Source organism: Puma concolor, chromosome A2 (assembly GCF_028749965.1).
Source record: "Puma concolor isolate L17-30 chromosome A2, mPumCon1.1.hap2, whole genome shotgun sequence".
NCBI classification, from domain to species: domain Eukaryota; kingdom Metazoa; phylum Chordata; class Mammalia; order Carnivora; family Felidae; genus Puma; species Puma concolor.
In genome coordinates, this window is record NC_141668.1 from 132595140 (window position 1) to 132608595 (window position 13456).

The following is a 13456-nucleotide window of genomic DNA, read 5'->3' on the forward strand; positions in this document are numbered from 1 at the left end:
CTGCAGACTTCTTTTCACACCCCTCGTCTTTTTACCCATTCTGTATTTTTCGGTGATCTCTATCTAGCACTATGCTGTCAAGACCAGGAAAGGAGAGATTCCCCATTTGCAGATTTGGACACTGGACTTTAATGACTTTACTGACTGTTGGCCAGAATGTAGCAGAAGAGCACAATATCACATAAGGTGAATTATACTGAGCTTGGGTTGAGTGAGCTCAGTTTACTCCTGGGAAGCAGTGTCAAGCCAGGCTCATCCCATCATATTGGTTGATTCTTTGATTTCAAGCAACAGAGATCACCTCTGGCCAACTTACAAGAATTCATCGGGGCAATAGCTAGTAGCTTCCAGAATGGACAGAAATTTGGGAATGGATAGGAGGCAGGACAATTCCGGCATACAGGCAGCTTGAATGACTTGACCAGCTCATCACTGTCACTGCTAAAACCAGCCCTCCCCACACATTTTCTATCCTCACATCAGCCTGCTCTGCATGAATCAGATGCGCCTACTTGGCATCACGTAGCCACCTGATGGCTATGAGAGGGCAGGGGACTTTGAGGATTCCCACCCTGCCTGGAACAGCGAGGGAGGGTGGTAATTCCCCAAAAAGAAATTGAACTAAGAATGGATTCTGGATAGCCCCCAAAATTCAACAAATACCAGCTGTCCCTGAATTTTACATGAATAGTAGAGTTTATTGAAGGAGGTGCAGAGTTTTTCTCTATAAATAAAGTCCCATATACTGTAGCTTTAAATCTCCTTTCTGATGATCTTGACGTGGTCATCGGTGATATCCGGAAGCCTTCCAGCTTTGCTTTGCAGCAAGCTTGATGAGCCCACCCTTATCTTGTATGGCTTCATCTAGTATTTAAGTCATTGGGAAAGATGTAATAACATACTCAGACCTGTAGTTAGCTTCTTACTGAAGACCTTCCTCAAGCAAGTCCTAATAAAACCCAAGCTCTAAAAACCCATCATCAAATAATAAAAGAGAAATAGAGTAAACGCACAATTCATGAGATTAATATAGAGGAGGAAGACAATTTTTTTTCTAATAATCTTTACTTTTATATCCGACTTTATGGGGGTGCTGTTTAATTTCATGTTCATTTACTTTAATTACTTCTTGCATGTAGTTTGCAGGGAAGTTTGCCATTTTCCAACATCTTAAAGATGGCTTACTTGAGTTTCGTTTCAGACCCTGTTGGAATTAATATATAATAAAACCTAGTGTGTATATTTCTCATTTTTCACCTCAAAGGATTATTCATCATAATAGAATCAGTTTTTCCGGGGAGATTTTATCAGACTTACAAGTCAAATTAGTTGAATGCATTTCTTCTGCTAATAAACAGAGAGCCTTTACCCTGGAAGCATCTCTACACTGAATTCCAATAATTCAATGTTTCTTTGCCTCAAGAGATCAACCTATAAACGACCTAGGAATAAAAACATAAATTTATTAGCCTCAAAGGAGATTGTTAAGATGGGAGAATTTAAGAGGATAAAAGTGAAGAAAGGTCATAAAATCAAAATATAAATATTGAATATAAGATTTTATTAAAAAAAAATTTTAGAGGGATAGTCTTAATTCTCCTGTACCCTAAGCAGAGCATTTTGGGGCACAGATTTTATGTGTTTATAGTTGCACTGATTTGTGTGTCGTACGTGAGGGCGCTGCAGGCTGCATACGGGACTGCTGTAGCGGTACGATAAAAGGTGTTGGGTTTCTAACTTTGAAGATAATTGGAGTTGCCAAGTTGCATGGTGACTGATTTGATCCCTTCCTCCATTTTGGTTTGCCTCATGGTTTGTAGGTCCAAGGTCAGCTGCGGGAAGATTTTGGCCCTGAAACTATGACAAGCCCTTACAGGAATGGAAGGGAGGTGTAGTCTCTTTCAAGTGCATTTATGAGAATTTTCTGTGATCACTGCATACTGCTGACGGTGGGGGGCTCATTGGTTCTTGGTGCGAATTATTTCTAAATCCTACTTCACCTTCGTTTTGAGTCATCCCGACCCTCTCAAGCTGCTTGCTCACAAACGTTTCACATGTTGAGATGCCAGGCGTTTTGTCTAGTCCATAACTGAGACATGCTTTCTTCTCTCTGTAAGATAAGGAAGATTTGGCCCTGTAGAAGAGATATGAACGTGGATTTCCTTTTCCTCTGTAGATAAGATCTGCTGTAGTGAAAGGTGCAGGTGAACAGATTGCTTAGGCAGGAACTCTGGGAATCCAATGTATAAATGACAAGAGAGAAATTTTTCAGGGCTAATAGGAAAGCCCTCTTCAGTGTGTAGTTGAAATTCACCTTCTCTAGTATTTTGCACAAGATGGAGAATAAAAATGGTTATGATTGATGAAGCATTCAGTGTATATCTAACTGTAAGTCGGACTAGAGGGACTTTTAAATCACCCAAATGAAAGATTGCATTATCATGAACATTAATATGTAACAGTTAAGTATGTCGTTGCTTATCATAAGTCCTGGCATTCACGGGGCTCTATGAGGCCAGTCAACCAAAAAGGAAAAACTTTTCAGCAAACGCCAGTCCACGAAACCTCCATGAATGAGGCCAGCCCAGTGGTCATGACTCTTAATAAGTTATTTATTTTTGTGTTCCCAACCCATCTGTAGACTTTAGTCACACCATGAATGGGGTGGGAGGAGGTTAAAGATGTCCCCTGAGATATTTTTGAAAAAAAGAAAGGGTTGAAATTGGGGGAAGAATTTATTCCTGGTGAGAAGAGGAAGTTAGGAGGGAAAAATAGTGAACAGTAACTTATTAAGGGCATGGAGGTTAGGTTAGTTAAATGTTCAGAAAATTACTTACTTCTTAAAGATTTGTTGCCATTTACATGGTTGACAAATTAGCAGCTGTTGGAAAACCAATTCAAGAGGATAGAAGTTGGGTCATTCTTCTCTTTTTTATCTTTTGAAAACTTATGTCGTCCTCCAATTTCTATAAGGAGTATACTTTTATAGCAGAAAATTTGAACTGTTAAGAAATATTTTAAAAATTAAAATTAACTCTTGCCTCATCACACAGAGAATTTAGCAAATGGATAGGGGTATCGTTGCATGTATAATATTTGAAAATATATGTTCATTTACGTATATTTATTTATTTAAAAAAAATTTTTTTAATGTTTATTTATTTTTGAGACAGAGAGAGACAGAGCATGAACGGGGGAGGGTCAGAGAGAGGGAGACACAGAATTTGAAACAGGCTCCAGGCTCTGAGCTGTCAGCACAGAGCCCGACACGGGGCTCGAACTCACGGACTGCAAGATCATGACCTGAGCCGAAGTCGGACGTTTAACCGACTGAGCCACCCAGGCACCCCATCATTTACGTATATTTAAATGCATGGTTTTCTCTTTGTTATTTACCATACCTGTCATGTACACGTATGTCCAGAGATATTTTGTCTATCTATGAATTTACCATAGCATCAAACCCAGAACCATTTTAGTGGGATAAATTTGTTCAGATTTTTAAAAATTGCGATAGGTGCATCATATCAGAATTAAATCTTTGAGTTATTTGTGGCGGGAAGAGAGATGGGGAAACCAAGGAACGAGCACTTACTGAGTACCAAGTGCATGCCGAGCACTAGGCTAGGGCCTGTGCAGTAATTCTGCAATTCATCATCAGTCAGCACTGATGAGGAGCAAGTGGAGGGGGAGGATAGGTGACTGTTAGTGAGCACTGACTGTGTACTAGGTGAGAACTTTGACATGTACCATTTTATTGGACTTCCATTGCAACCCAAAATGTTAGATCCTTCTCTCATTTCCACATTATGGATGGGAAACTTCAGGCTCAGAGAAGTCGAACTAGTTACTCAGGGTCACACAGCCAGTAAGTGTATAGCCAGGCTGGCTGATGGTTCTTCACTACCCTAAGCTGCATGCCGCCTTGCTTCCCCTCTCCCCCACGCCGTAGGTGTGCTGCACCTATCCATTTCGCCAGTTTGCCTTCCAGTATTTCGAAGCTATTTTTTTCTGACCCGTGCTTCCTTTTTTTTTTTTTTTTTTACAACTTCCCTGGAAGTGTATTTACCTCTTTTGTTCGTTTGGTGTTGAAACACTGGGGAACCCAGCAAGCACGAGGTGCTACAGGCATTGCCCCTGTTCCATCCTCCAGGGTGCGGAGACAGGCAACGCTAAAGCGACATCTGTGCCTACTTGTGATGGTGACTGTCACCTGAATGGGAGCATCCATAGCTCTTGAGAATGAGACACAGAATCCTGTCTTCGGTTACCAGGCACAGCTCATGTGACTGGGTGTCCTGTGCTCTGAGCCCAGGCTTCTTCCATTATGTCTTAGAACATGAAATGTTTATCACTTGGTTGCAGTTATCCACGTTTTATAGCCGGGGCCATGCATATAACCATTGACCCACTGTGAGACCAGGTTTTCCATTAACAGCTCTTGGCCTGGGACATTCTGTTTTACCTCTCTTTGCTTCTGTTTCTTCTCCTCAGAAATTTGGATAAATTATAGTATCTCCCCCACAGAGTTGTTGGAAGACTAGATGAGGTTGTATAAGCAAATCACTTTAGTAAAAGCCTTGCACAGAATTCACACACAGTAGGTGTGAAGGGCTGGTGTTTTTCTTCAGGGAGCCTCTAAAGACTAAGAATAATTTTCTTTAGTGATAAGTTCTCAAGTGACAAGGGAGCCTTCTTCCATGCCAGGAGAATTGGCTAATTACACGTTGATTACTCAAGTTCCCTTAAGGAAGTGATTTTTCTCCAGGACTTAAGATATGTCAATTAGCGTGTGTTCACCTGTTAGTAACAGAAAACCTCATTAGTAGTGGCTGAAAACATAAGGATATTAATCATTTACTTGCCCAGAAGACCAAAGGTAGTCAGTTTCAAGAGTGGTTCAGCACCTGAATAATATCTGACTGCTGGGTTGGCTTAGGTGTGATTCTTTTAGCTTTTTCCTCGTGGCCACAAGATGGCTGCTACAGCTCCAGGCATCATCTGCCTACAAAGTCACATTCATAGGCACAAAAGTGGGAGAAGGGGCCAAGGCAGAGAGAGGGAGAGAAAGAAAGCTTTGTATGATTTTCCTCCAATCAAGGAGGAAAAATAGCTTATATCTTATATCCCTTATATCTTTTGGCCAGAGAGCTAAGTTAGATGTCTATCCGTAATTGCAGAGAAAGCTGGGAAGGGGAAGGGGACAACCTCTCTCTCTCTCTCCCCCTTTCTCTCTCTCTCTGTCTTTTTTTTTTTTTTTTTTTTTTTTTCAGCTTGAGAGTAGGGCGACGGCGTGGTGAAGAAGTTGGGAATGACTGTTGAATAGTATCTACATGTGGAGTGACATTTGATACTTGACCAGCTAAGATCAACTTCAAAATCTAGGTTGTGCCTGGCAAAGGGTATGAAGTTGTTATTTTAGGTATTTAAAAAAAATTCTTTTTGGTATTGTTTAGAATGACCACGTAGTTTTAGATTCCTACATTACTGCTGAAGCTGAAATTTCTTGGTATCTAGAGAGGATGATTAAGCCAAACCCGCTTTGTTTACTTTATTCATCATTAGGCTTTATACCATCTCTGGCTCTCTGTATATCACCCAAGAAATGCTTTGGAGATGGCTCAGCTTCCTGCTCAAAGCTGTAGCTCTGGATGTTTCACACTCTGCACATGGTGTTGGGTATGACTACCCTCTCCCACCCCGAAAATATTCTGTGCTTCTGTATTTGCCCATTGTGAAAGAAACATCCTGACAGCTGTGATGTATTTATAATGTCGTACGGCTGGTTTTACCGTCACTTTGTTACATCAATACTCATCTTCCTCCCTAAGCTGAAAAATTCATCACACTTTGAGCTACAGGGAAAAGTTCCACCTGAATATGTGTAGTTGGGAGTTTTCAGGGGAGAGACAGACTGGAGGGATCTTACTGTGTAAGAAATCTTCCATAATGTCACTCTTTTTCCAGATGGCTTGGGTGATTAGAGTCGGTAGAGCAGAGCGCTTTCTCCAAGAGAGCTGATGTCCCCGAAGACCCAGTTTACTGGCAGCATGGCCTAAAGGGAGAAGCAAATATGTTTTGCCAACAGGGAAAAAGATTACTTTGCTACTGGCTTCTTAAAGAATGCACCTATTTTTAGCCCGCAAGTATACATCTCTTGCCTGAATCAGTCAACTAAATAAGTGTACAATTCTAATCAAACCTGTGATTCGAATTTGTATAAAAATTAGATGAAAGTTTTTAGAAAAATGACAAGATTCACCATAAGCATGGAGTTTTTAAGAAGTCAGGACCAAAACCGTTTCCACTGAAAATAAAATAAAAATTTTAATTAATATATAGAATCTTCAAACCGGGAACCAAATACCCATCTGCCGAGGATCGGATTCTCATGAATATGGAAAAGTTGCGACACTTCTAAAACTGCACACAGTCCAGGATGTAGTAGCCCTTAGATGTATGTGGCTATTTAAATTTAAATTAATTAAAATTACATAAATTTAAGAGTCTAGTTCCGCAACGTACTAGCCATATTCCCAAGTGCTAGGTAGACTCAAGTGCCCGGCGGTTACTCTGTTGGACAGTGTAAGTTGTCCACAGAAAGTCCTGTCGGGGAGAGTTTCTCTAGATGTGCGGGTCTCGTCCAGGAGTGATTTTCTCCACCAGAGACTGTTTGGCAATATCTGGAGGCATTTTTAAAAAATTTGTTTTATGTTTATTTTTGAGAGAGATAAACAGAGACAGAGTGCGAGGGGGGAAGAGGGGCGGAGACAGAGGGAGACACAGAATCCGAAGCAGGCCCCAGGTTCTGAGCTGTCAGCCCAGAGCCCAACGCAGGGCTCGAACCCACGAACCGGGAGATCATGACCTGAGTCGAAGTCGGACGCTTGACCGACTGAGCCACCCACGTGCCCCTGGTGGCATTTTTTACTGTCACCACTGGGGTGGTGGTGATGCTACCTAGGAATGCTGTTAGACACCCTGCAGTGCACAGAACAGCTTCCACAGTGAAGGGTTATTGGCCCAACCTGTCAGTAGTGCTGAGGTTCAGAAAGTCTACCCTTCAGGGTGGGGGGACTCTGATGGCCCACAGCTCCTCATCTAGAAGTTTCAAGTGACTTCTGCTCCCAAGACTGCAGGTAACCTGCGTATTGATACAACATTGACATGTAGTAGGGTTAAAACTTGAGTCGATGCCCCAAAAAGCCTTGTCCCAAATCCCATAGTCCTAATCACAGGCAGGGAAGGATCCATAAAGCCGCCAGGGGAGTCTAGTTGACACACTATAGCTGGGTTGGGAGACATAAGGGGGCCATGGGATTGGTCCCCCCTCTTCCTCTGCCTTCTCCCTCTTCACTCTCCCTCTCCCTCTCCCTGCAAACTGAGTGGAGCCGACCATCTAAATCATAATGTCTTGGGGTGGGTGATATTCCACTCCAGGCCTTTGTCATTAGCCAGGACATTAGTGTAAGCAACCAAGGCTCATGCTGACCATCGCAGGTGAATGCCAGTGTGGGGTACCAGAATCAGGTGTTCCGTCCAGAGCTGGGCTCCGGTGTAGGCTCCCACTTATCTGCTGTGTGGCTAAGAGCAGGTTACTTAACTTCTCTGAGCTTTTGGGTACCAATGGAGGTGATGACTGTGTGTCTTATAGGGTTATTTTAAAGATGAAATGAGAAAATCCATGTCAAGTGATTAGTACAGTCTCCAGCATATTAAGAATAAAGTCATCGGTAGCTTCTATTATTGTTTTTTTTTTTTTTAATTGTTTGTGTTGCTATGGTTACTACTCCTGAGAAAGCCTGGCTGTATTGATTTGGGGTCCTTTCCTGCCCATGGAGGAAATCAGGGCCCTGGTTTGCCAATCTGGCTGGGCTGGAGCCAGGGCTAAAAGCCAAGCAGTCTGGCAGGGCCTCACCCTCTCCACCCCAGCTTAAATGTCACTTACTCTAAGGACATTCCTGTTCACTCTGTTTAAATAGGCTCCCCAGGATCCTGCCATTTTTTTCTCATCCTTGGTTCATGTCTGTTTTCCTTCATAGAATGTAGTAAATTTTGTGAATATAGGATTGTGTGTTTTTCCCAGTTAGTTGGTGTTAGGTATGGGAGATTTAAGAATTAATGACAGGGGCGCCTGGGTGGCGCAGGCGGTTAAGCGTCCGACTTCAGCCAGGTCACGATCTCGCGGCCCGTGAGTTCGAGCCCCGCGTCAGGCTCTGGGCTGATGGCTCGGAGCCTGGAGCCTGTTTCCGATTCTGTGTCTCCCTCTCTCTCTGCCCCTCCCCCGTTCATGCTCTGTCTCTCTCTGTCCCAAAAATAAATAAAAAACGTTGAAAAAAAAATTTTTAAAAAATAAAAAAATAAAAAAAAAAGAATTAATGACATATTATAATGAAAAACTGAATTCCTGAGAAGGAAGGAAGGAAAGGAAGGTGACAGGGCTAAAGCCAACCATGGGTTTTGCATGCCCGCCAATCCACACTTGAGACCTCGCTCTGTTCAGTGCTCACTTTGTGACCTTACATAAATCACTTAACCTGAGTCTGAGTTTGCCGTATCTGTGAAATGGGAAAAGTATTGTAAGAATTCCATGCCAATTACAATGTGTTCTACTTCAGTTAGAGAATTGGTAAATGGTAGTTTTTATAGTGATTAGAGAACCAACATAGGAGTAAAACTCAAGGATGCCGTTTGAACTTGTCCACATTCCCTTCTATCAGTATGATGCAGCGAATGTTAGCTATACCCCATGCCATATTAGAATATTTGTGTCTCCTAGAATACTTTTACACTTTGCCCAGCAGATTGAAACTTTGGTAGGCTGCAGGTAAGAGCATCTGGTCAACCGGTAGACATTTTTATGAGTGTCATTGGATCTGCAGAAGGGACTCAGAAAGAGTGTTGGGCTGGCAAGTTTGTGTTGGCCTGTTTTTAAGGACCCACACAGGCCTTTTTCCCCTTCTCTGCCTCCTCACTGGTTATTTGCCATCAGGGACTAAGGACTACTCGATCCCACCTCTGTACCTCAATACAGCTTTTATCAGAGAATGAAAGAGTCAGATCTTCATCCCTTGTCCATGAGTCTGGTCAGAAGACACAAGGCCTGTTGTGTAAGCCAACTGGCTATTTACCAAAACTGATTTGTTGGTCCACTGCTGACCTGAACCACCAGCACCAGGGGCGTAGAGTATTAAGTCTTTCTTAGACCTCACACTGGATTTATTTTAGATCTCTAGTTTAGTTTGCTTTCAGCTCGTCTGGCTGTCCTTTCGACTATGGGTCATCGCTCATTCTTCCAGCTCTTTCTTTTCAGTGATAGCAGAGAAGAGAACATGGCCGATGATCAGGATACATAGATAGGTGAGGTCTACAGATTTTGAGTAATAGCTGTGGGAGTTTGTCAGTTAGTGTGTTTTTAGTTGGTTTGCTTTCTCACCGGGGCTAATACATATGGTAGAGTTGAAGAACTACACACGGAACACCTATTTAGTTTGACATCCTGTATTGCACCTCTTGGTTGCAAATAACCCAGCACCAACTCCGGCTGGCTGGGCAAATAAGGGAAGTTCATTGGCTCACGTAATGGGTAAGTCCAGGCGTAGGATGGTCCTCCACCGGTACTGTTAGGAATCTGTCCTGCTCTTGGGCTCACCCCTGACTTGCTGTGTCCTGACCTCTTTCAGCCAGCTCTCTTTTTTTGTGGGGACGAGCCCAGTCTGCGCTCTCAAAGCTCTCCAAAGCCCAGCAAAAGGACAGTCTCCCTCTCCGAGTAGTTCCTACAGAATACTAGGAGTTGAGTGCCATTCTGATTTGGGACCTGTCCATCCATCAGCCAATCAGGGCGGCCAGTAGAGCAGATGGCACTGATTGGTCAGCCTTTGGTTTATGGCTCCACCTCTGGGGCTGGGAGCTGTATCCCAGGCCTGTGGCTCACCAGCCAGAGGGTATGGGGCGCTTCCCCTAAAGAAAAATGCAGCTGGTGTTATCAGAGGAAAAGGAGCGTGGATGTTGGGCCGGCATAAACAACAGATATCCACTCCCCTGCTCCGCCTTTGATTTCAGTGCACTGGTGACCCAGGAAAAATCCCCTGCTTGCTGTGTTCTCCGTTTCGCCTCGGGAGCTGCTGGCAGGCCTCTGGCCCGAGTTTATTTACAGCATCAGCACACCTCTCTCTTCTCTCTTGCAATCATGATACCCCAGTCTTTCCCCCAGGGGTTGGAGTAAATGGCCTTCTCTGAGCCACAATCAATGGCGTTCCGTAAGGTGTGACAGAAGAGGCCATCTGGCAGTTGCCCCTCGGTCCTTTCTCCCTGTCCAGGGAAGAGGCACGTCTGAGGCAGAAGGTCGCAGCACAGCGAGGGGCTGCTGTCTTTCAGAAGCCTCACCCCCGGACTCGGGTCTCTGGCACAGAAACGCCACAAGAGTGAAGCAAGCACCTGCAGAGTCTGCCTTTCCCTTTGTGAAATCCCCATCAGGATGAGGTTGTGGAATCATAATTATCATGAAGATGATTTTTGAATACAATTCTAAGTTTGAGCGTTCTACGCGATACTTTCCCAAATATTGGATAGATTTTTTTTTTTCTAAGATGCACTGAGATCACTGGCCCATTTCAATTTTTATTGAAACAAATAAACCCAATAAAAACACTTATGCTGAGAGCTAGAGCGCCACAATAAAAGAATCACCCTGTATTGAATTTATTGATTTATTTATTTACTCCAACTGGAAAATCGAGTATTGTGTTAATGTATTTTATAAGAATCACACTGCTCGATGAAATGGCTAATTTATTTTAGCGTATACATAAAGAGCTAGCAATTTTCCATGAGACAGGCTAATGAAAATGATGCCATGAAATTGTCTATACTGTGCGGAGTGACGGAGACCAGTTATTATTGGGTGAGTGCTAAGACACAGTGAACTGGCCATCATATCTTTGAACTTTTGAACTGCTACTTGTTTGGTGTGATTTATTGATTTTGCTATCTCTCTGTTTAGCTCAACTTTAGTTTTTGCCCGGCAGTGCAGATAAGTGGCATAGGAGATTTAATTTCATGGGTATTTGGGGTTAAAACCTATCTTTAAGAAGAATGCTAAACATGTTTTAATAAAACATGAGTTGCAGGGGTTTTAGGTTTCTGTGTGATACGGATCTGATAAGCAGTGAGGCCATGCAGAGGCCCGCCCAGGGGTTCCAGGCTGGGGAGGCGCTCTTTTTCTGAGCTCTGGAAGTTGCACCAGGGCCACGTGTATTGTATTTGCTCCATCGGCCTGGCTTCATTCTTAATTGCATGTATCATTTCTTCCCCTGCCTGTGCCCTGTCGCTCTCGCCACGTGTTTTGCCTCTGTGCCTGGTGCGGGGGTGGTTTCTGGGGTCCTCACGGGCAGCAGTGCTGTGCCTCTAACCCCTCCTTGCACACCGAGGGGCTGGCTGCTACTTAAACACCCGCATTTGGGCAGATCTCTCCGGGAAAGTGCTTTCAGGAGCAGCCACGCAGGGCCCTCACCTACGGGACCAAGGCATGGGAGCTCGCTCTGCCCTGGGGCCGGGGCTGCCTGGCAGCTGGCCGGCTGTCCCCCAACACCCACCCTCCGTGCTCCTCAGTCGCGCCGCTGCCCTCCTCCGCCGGCCCTGACCTTGGACGGGGATGCTTCCCTCGCTGCTTCGGCGGGAAATCTACTGAGTGACAGTGGGCAGAAAGCAGTCCTACTTTTCATTGTTGTCTTTGGACCTGCAGAACTTTTCCTAAATATGAAACATCTTGAGAACTCATTCTTGATATTTTTTGTTTGGTTAGCTAATTTCTAGAGGCCGACTTGACAACAGTGTTTTATGCTTACTTTTTCCTTCCGGGCGGGGCGGGGTTGGGGGGGGGGGACCGAGGGTTGGAGGAGGTGGGAAAGAGCTTTATCATGTAAAAGTAACCATCCTAGAAATTTCAGGTAATAAATTTTCAGGCGCATGAACGGTTAAGACTCTTCACTCAGTGACACCGTATGTGAATGTGGAATTTTTATGAAGGTAACAGTCTCTTTCTTTAAAAATCTGATTTATTTAGAAGGTACTTTTAAATGACCAAGTAATTTTAACCTTCAGGGAGATATCGAGGTGGGGGTGGGGGGGAGGAAAGTAGGGGAGAGTTGGATCTTTGCAAGGGTTTGAAAATTCACATCCCCTTTAATGATTAAACTGGCAGGATCTTTATTTGGATGTTAAAAGCTTTTTCTTACATTGCAAACATTCTCAGCAAATTTACAGTCAGATATTTGGAAACAGCTAGCACTTAAAAAAAAAAGGAGGAGGAGGGCCTGTTTGAACTAGGAAACAAAATTAGTGGGAATGGCTAAAAAGACAGACTGACCCCAACACCATTAGCTTGGAAAAAAAATTCCATTTCATTGCAACTATGTTATTGTTTACTTTACCATACACATCCTAATATGGTTACCTCCCTGTCAGAGGCAGCCAAGCCCAGGGGTTGAGGGGCCCCCTCCGGGAGAAAGCTCCTAACTGCCTCTCAGACAATAAGAAACAAACCGTACAACTCCACAAAAGGCTTTCCGGAAAATAAGTGTCAAATAAATCCTACAGAACTCTCGTTTCTGCCACTGAGCTCTGTATATGCAAACCTGTTCTTATGCCATCGCTGCCCGGGCTGAGCTGCGTTTGTTTGGAAATAAGCCATTGCTTTTTCTTTTCTCCTTTTTTCCTTTTTCAAAAAATTTCCCACCCCCCCCCCCCCTTCATCTGCGGGCTCTGGATTAATTCCTTGAGACACATCTTTGCATACATGTCTCATGAGTTATGTTTCCTGGAGCCTTTTACTAGGAACATTAAGGTAAGAATGTTGATTTAGCCCGGGACCTTTGTCACTCAAACTAATGCTCATCAGTGATATAGACATTGTAAAGAAATATTGCGGAGGTCTTTTGTGGTCCCCCTCCCAAACGGAGAGGTGCAGTTGCTTTTAATTGTCATGCATAGATTCGGGGGGGGGGGGGGATGCCACCAGTTGTGGATGAGATGGAACAGGGGTGTACTCACTGGTGTAAACACTGGTGAAGACACCCCCGATCCTGTGGCAGCCACTACAGTTCATTAGAAGGGTTTTCCTGTTGTCTCTTCCAATTCTTCTCTACTTGGAGTATTTCTTTTCCTTCTTCTTTTTCTTCAACTCTCCTGATCTTTTCCAAATCCTCATGGTCTTGAGGCTTGCCTGTTATTATCTGCAACTCCAGAACAAAGGTAGGCTGCTCAACTCTGTGCTTTGGGGGAGGGCCGAGTTATTTTGGGAGGGATGTCTTCCTAATGCATGAGTGGCTGACCTAAAAGGCAGGGGTGGGGGGGTGGTGTAGATCACGCCTGGAGCCCAGGGATGAGAGAGCACGCACTGTGGCAGCTTTTATGGAGTGGAGTTTATTTTTATGCAACTTAGAAAGCAGCAGCATCT

At 43.9% G+C, this 13456-nt stretch overlaps 1 protein-coding gene and 1 long non-coding RNA gene across 8 annotated transcripts in view; one reads left to right on the forward strand and one right to left on the reverse strand.

Annotated features, from left to right (window-relative positions):
- The window catches only part of FOXP1 (forkhead box P1), a 512855-nt gene that overhangs the window by 216701 nt on the left and 282698 nt on the right, over window positions 1-13456 (forward strand). The window lies entirely within an intron of this gene.
- LOC147583521 (uncharacterized) lies at window positions 4076-13336 on the reverse strand. The gene is made up of 3 exons (XR_015248291.1): window positions 13051-13336; window positions 5930-6055; window positions 4076-4800 (listed from the first exon to the last, which is right to left on the reverse strand). It is a non-coding gene; the product is annotated as an uncharacterized LOC147583521 (long non-coding RNA).